This window comes from Panicum virgatum, chromosome 1K (genome assembly GCF_016808335.1).
Source record: "Panicum virgatum strain AP13 chromosome 1K, P.virgatum_v5, whole genome shotgun sequence".
NCBI classification, from domain to species: domain Eukaryota; kingdom Viridiplantae; phylum Streptophyta; class Magnoliopsida; order Poales; family Poaceae; genus Panicum; species Panicum virgatum.
This window is the reverse complement of record NC_053136.1, coordinates 10653032-10659581: the sequence shown is the minus strand read 5'-3', so window position 1 is coordinate 10659581 and position 6550 is coordinate 10653032.

Genomic DNA, 6550 nt, shown 5'->3' with positions numbered 1-6550 from the left:
ACTTTCTCATCATAAGAGCAAGCTCTCCATCATCTTCAACATCGGATGAGCTTTCATGATGATCATCTTCTTCATTGCTTGAGCTAGAATCTTGCTTGATCATCTTGAGCTTGCGGGCTTTGTTTGCCTTGGTCTTTAGAGCAATTGATTTGCTTGAAGTTGGCTCTTCGGACATACCAAGGATACTCATCTCATGAGCGCGAATTTCGCCCACAAGTTCTCCTACTTCCATTGTGTCAAGATTCTCCTTTTGAAGCATAGCATTGATGATGTTATACTTGGGCTTCGGGAGGAGCATGAGAATCTTGCGATTGATGGAGGCACTGTCAATTTTGGATATTTCAAGTGCATTAATGTCCTTGACAATGACATTCAAGCGAGAGTACATATCATTGCAATTTTCATGAGCTAGCATTTTAAAAGAATCATACTTAGCTCTAAACAAGTGATATTTTTGTTCACGGACTTTTGTGGAGCCTTCATGAATTTCAATTAGTTCTTTCCATATATCACTTGCTAAGTCCATGCCATTAACTCTAGCAAAGACTTCCTCACTAATGGCTTCGAAAATTGCATTTCTAGCCTTAGCATTCCATTTTAATTGTTCGGTGGTGGGAGTTCCGGTGAACCCGGTCTTAGTCGCCAACCATACTTCGGGGGCAATCGCATCAAGGTATGCGGCCATGCGAACTTTCCAATAGGCAAAGTTCTTGCCCTCGAAGTGAGGCGGCGAACCACCCATCTTGGCCATAGCTCTAGGCGGTGAAGCCTAATGATCCAAATGAGCAACGAGGCTCTGATACCAATTGTAAGGATCGATGGACCAAGAGGGGGGTGAATTGGGCCTTTTTCAAATTCTAAAACAAAGTAAAGCAACCTTAACCTATGCAATGCTAGTAGGGCACCAATTCACCAACCGGATAACTAAGCTTCTAACACAAGCTAAGAGAGCTAAAACAAAGTAAAGCCTAGCAAGGTAGAGCTAAGTTATGATCTCTAAGTCAAGCACATGAGTAAATTGCATGAAAGAAAATGCTTGAATAAAAGGAATGAACAAGAGACAATCGGATTTTTTTCCCGTGGTATCGATGTGTTGGCACACACCCCTAATCCACGTTGTGACACTCACAAAGAGTATTGTCACCTCCCAAGTCACCGAGACGAGGGCGCTCACTAAGAGTCTCCGTTCACCATCCCGGCGTGGTGGAGATCAAGCCACGTACAATCTTCTTCTCCGGGCTCCCACAATCCTTGGCAAGCTCCGCGAGAAACACCTCGATCACCAAGATCGCCTAGGTGATGCCAATCACCAAGAGTAACAAGCTAAGGCCTTCACTTGAGCAAGAACCGATCACCAAGAACGGATGCACACTAGCTTCTCTCTACTCAAGTCCTTAATCTTGCTTCTTGATTGATTGAATGCACAAGTATGTGAATGATGAAGCTCAAGGTGGCTCTTGACTATGGTATGAGTGTTTGGATGTTGCCTGGTGTCAAGAGTAGGCGAAATGACCCATTGGAGGGGTATATATAGGCAGCTCACACAAATAGAGCCGTTGGAGAAAAGCTGCCAGAAAACTGCGTAGCGCCGGTTAATCCGACGTACCCCCCATTGTCATCGTCGGTTTAACCGGTGAATGTAAACTGCCTCTTCTGAAAACTAGCCGTTACAACTGGGGCAGATTAACCGACGTAGCATCGGTTTAACCGGTGAGTGTAGTTGTCCACTGAACCACTGAAAAACCAAGTCTCTGGACAACTGCACCGACGTTAACTCAAACCTATCGTCGGTTTAACCGGTGAGTACAACTTTTAAAATCCTCTGAAAAACCATCTCACTGGTCAATTGCACCGACGTCTAGTTTCAAACATCGTCGGTTAATCCGGTGAATAGAACTTGAATTTCCCTGGAAAAAACCAACTCTGGACCAATGCACCGACGTTAAATTCAAACACGTCGGTTTAACCGGTGTATTGAATTTGTCCAGACTCTGCTGACTTCGTTTAACCGACGTATAGAAAATTGAGAGCGTCGGTTAAACCGGTGTATAGACTTTTTCTGATTTTGTCTTTTCTGATTTGAGTCTTGAATGAAATCCAAATATTCTTGAGATATAGTTTGAGAACCACTTATTTGAACTTCTAGAAACCTGAGTGACCATAGTGTGCATCCATTTTCAAATGATCATGTCCATGCTCAAGTTACTTAGCCTTAACCCCTCTTAATAGTGCGATCACTACAAAACTATAAAACCTATACTAACCTAAGTGTCCTTCTCAACCTTATGACACTTAGGACTAGAAAGATCCTTAGTCTTGACATAAAATTGAGTTGAATACCGAGATCGCCTTTTTGAATAATGAAATTGAGGGGCCTCTTTTGACATATGACCAAATGAGCGATAATGATCTATTAAGCTGCACAAACTCATTAGTCACAATAATGGTTGTCATTAATCACCGAAACATACCTTGAGGGCCTAGATGCTTACAACGTCTCACCTGGGGCTTCATACGCTCGACCTCGCACTGCACAATAGCATGGCCTTCTCCCTTAAATAAGTGATCCATGAAGTTCTTGGGATATTCTAGGCCAAGGCTGGCAGCGTCTCTGGGCGAACGGCCTCCTCGCCTGGCTAGCGGCAACTTGCGGCGCGGAGAGAGCGGAGCTGGGGCTTCGTCACTGATGTCTTTGTGGAAGCGCACCCCGGTCTCGACCATGGCGACGTAGGCGCGAAGCCACTGGAAGAATGATCCTAGGCCAACAGTATCAATGCCCTCCGGAAAGATGTCTGGAGCCACGAGCCCATACTTGGCAAGGAGGTCCGGGAGCTCCTCCTGCAGCTTCTCCAACCCGATCTTTATGGCTTCCTTGAAGGTCCGAAGCCGGGTACGCATCACCTCACAACAGGATTCTGCGTCCTCGGCCAGCTTCTTCGTAGCTTTCGCAGCTTCTTCGGATTTTACCGCTCGCTCGGCCGTCGCCAACAGCTCTGTGGCGAGGGTATCCCTCTCCACAGCAGATTTCTCAAGGCGCTGTTGCAGGGCAGCTTTCTCCTGTTCGAGGGCGGCCACCTTCACCTCGAGGTCTGCGATAGCAGACTTCGAGCTGCTTTCGGCCTTCAGCTGCCGAGCCGCACAATGTGCCGCCACGAAGGCCTTGAGAGATAGGTCCTGGGCGTTCTCAAGCATGTTCTTAAGCCCGGTTTCCATCAGGTCCCTCTCCATCAGCGGAAAGCAAAATGACTCCCCTGCCGCAGCCAGCAAAGTACGCTTGCGGTCCCTGCTCTTGAAGCGAAGAGACTTGACGACGTTGCCACTGAGATGCACAGCCGTAGGCTGTGCACCCAGCTCAGTAGCCACGGCCTCCGGATCAGCGTTACGGACGAAGTAACTGCTGCTATCCGAAGAGCTACTACTGCCGTCGCCGCTATTGCCTTCGTTCCCGTAACCAGAGGAGGATGTGTCGTGCTGGGATGGCGCTTTGGTATCATGGCCAAGCGCATCAGCTTCGCGAGCGGCGGGAGAGCTGTGCGGGGAGACGACCTCAACTTGCACTTTGTCGCCGCCCCCATCGTCGTCACTCTCCTGGGCAGTCCTGAATTCAAGGTCCGGGCTTGGGGGACCGCCTTCAGTGGTGACACCTTCTCCGCAGCGAAGGGAGGCGCTTCGGTGGAGGGATGGTTACTGTCTCCGCTCAGGCCATCTTCGGAGTCACCCTTGCTCCGCAGAGGAGACTGTTGCAAGATCTCATCCAGGATCCAACTTTTCTTCTTTGGTGCCGCCGTCGAAGACGCCCGCTTCCTCTTCGCCTTCTCCAAGGCACTCATGGGGACGGCGCCCTGGCCTTCGGCGAGCTTCACCTTGGCCGCCCGCCGAGGTGCGGAGAGGCCCAAAGCGTGGAACACCCGGTTCTGTCGAACTCCGCTGAAGTGACTCACCAAAGCTTTGTACTCGTCCTTCAAGACCGGTCCGACCATTTCGTCGGCCCGGCTCTCAATCACAACAGGGTCAACTCCTGCAAGGTCGAAGAAGCACAAGACGTAAGCAACAAAAGGGGCGTTAACTTCTGCAGAAAAGCAAACGAGGAACGAAAACTCACGATCGGCCCGAAGGCTGAAGATGGACACAAAATCAGGTACTGGAATACCCTCTATCCAGCGGTCTTCAGTCAACCAGCTGGAGATCGTCCAGCCGGCCCTGACAGGGTAGCAGCTGCACGCGACAAACTCCTCGATGAGATCCCGGGTGCTGAAGGTCTTTGACAGCTTCCGGAGCAGTGCGTACCGAGCCTCGTCTTCGGCTCGGGCGTGGGAAGTGACCTTCGGCACTTCGCCAAGAGCGGGGATGTGGTCGATGACAAGGGGATGGGTCTTCGTCTCTGGATCCAATGCCATTTTGTGATAGAACCAGTGGGACGACCAATCATTGGCCCAATTGTTCTTGCTTGCAGTGATCGGACATGGCAAGTTCTTGTGGAAGGCGAAGGTATAGCAGCCATACTGAGGAATGGCCGATATCTCCGCACCTCCCGTCGATTGTACAGAAATCTTCTTCGGTTGGTAATGTACTCTGAATACACGAGCAAAGCCTTCGGCGCTCGGAGACAAGCGGCAGGTCTTCGCCAACCACATGTACAGATTCAGTCGCACAATCGAGGTAGGAGTCATTTGATGCAAGTACACCTTGAATAAGCGAAAGATGTCCACCACCACGGGGTCGAGGGGCATCCGAAGGCCAACGGTGAACAAATCGCGGAAAATGACCACCTCATCGGTGCGGGGATGAGCGATGGTCTCACCCGTCGGAGGTGGGCGGACATCGTCCGTAGAGACGAAGCCTCGGCGAGCCAGGTCGTCGAGGAGGGACGGCGTCATCCTCGACATGCCAAGTTCAGTTGTCGTCGGCCCCTTCAATGAATCCTTCTTCGGAGCCATCTCCGAAGATGCAGACTATTCCGAAGTCGCCACTCTTGAAGTGTTGCACAAAAGGAGTTTGAAGAAGAGCGAGCCTAGAAAGAATATTCGCGAAAGGAGAAGCAAGGAGGCTGCAAAGCAAAATGCGACGAGAGGTAATGCACACAGCTCGTGGTGCCGCTATTTAAAGAGTGGCGACCGCGAGAAACCCAACACCGTCGGCGCCGCGAGGTGGAAAGACACCCGCGCCCCGCGCTACACGTCTAACATTAAGAGACCGAGGGGTAACTTTGTCCTTTCAAGTCTTCGAACCAGCGCAAGAATTCCTGCCAAAAGGTGAATCTGATAATTTGGGCGCGAACTAACGGTTTAAATATGAAAATTTTTGCTTCCTCGACGGGAGTACAACTTTTTTGCAGGTGGGCACGGACTGTGCTTCGCTGGCTACCATCGCGGCGCCCAACCCGAAGGGTGGCGCTTCGGGACGCCGAGGGCGCCCACGGACTCGAAGCCACGCACCTCTCGAAGATCGGACCGAGGCTCCGAGGGGCTACTGTTGGAGACACAACATTCGGTCCGGTCGCTGAAGGTGCGCGAAGACAAGACGTCAGGAACACTGAAGTCAACGAAAGGGAGCGAGTGGAGAAGATGCCCATCTTCGCCCGTCTTCGTGTCGGAAGGCGAAGACGGGCGAGGACCGGGCGACACAGTACCGTGGTGAGGAGTAAGCAGCGGACCCATGATCTTTGTCGCTCAGGACGAAGAGGACTGCCTAGGGTTGCGGGCCCGCTGCTGAGCTATAGCGCACTTATATTGTAACGGGCAAATTATGTGTGCGTCTAGGAATATTCCGAGAATATGACCGTTGTAAGGGTGTAAAAGGATAATTGTACACTGGAGGCGTAACGCCACCTATAAATATCCCTTGTAATGTTTATTGATGGGACAGATTGACTAGAGAGAGAACATTCCCTACTTGGTTTTGCATGTTCATTCATAACTGTTGTTGTGTTCGCGTGGGCCCAAGTGGGGTACATGGTGTTCAAATTCTGCGCTTTTGACACGCACATGTCCTGCTAAACCCGGAAACTCCGAGTATAAATCCGAAAACTCCGAATTTAATCGGATAACTCTTTTTTGAAATTATTTGATGATGTGTATGATATTATAATAAACCTAATTATTCTAGGATGTTACACGGTGGCTGCCGGTCGTGGTGCCGATTTCCACTTCCCACGACGGCGCGGCCATGCTCGTGCATCCCGCGTGCGGCGGGAGGACGGCGCCGTCCCTTTTCCGGCCGCCCGGTGTGCAAGCTTTCACATGTCCACGGCGGCACTTGGAGCGGGCGGCTCGGCGGCGGGTGAGTGAGCACGCGCGTGCTCGCCGCAGCTGCCGCCACGTGGCAACCCCATCCCTCGACACTCGACAGCTCGCAGCTCCACCGCCCCGTTCACGCGCACGCCGCGGCCGGCGTCCTCGCCGTCCTCTCCTCATCATAGCTCGCACTCCTCGCAGCAAGAAAAAGAAAAAGGCAGCCGGGCTCCCCCGCTACCGAAATGGGCCGAAACCAAAACTGCCTTTTTATTATCTTTATTATTCTTATATCTCGCCAACCACCCCACAACACGCTA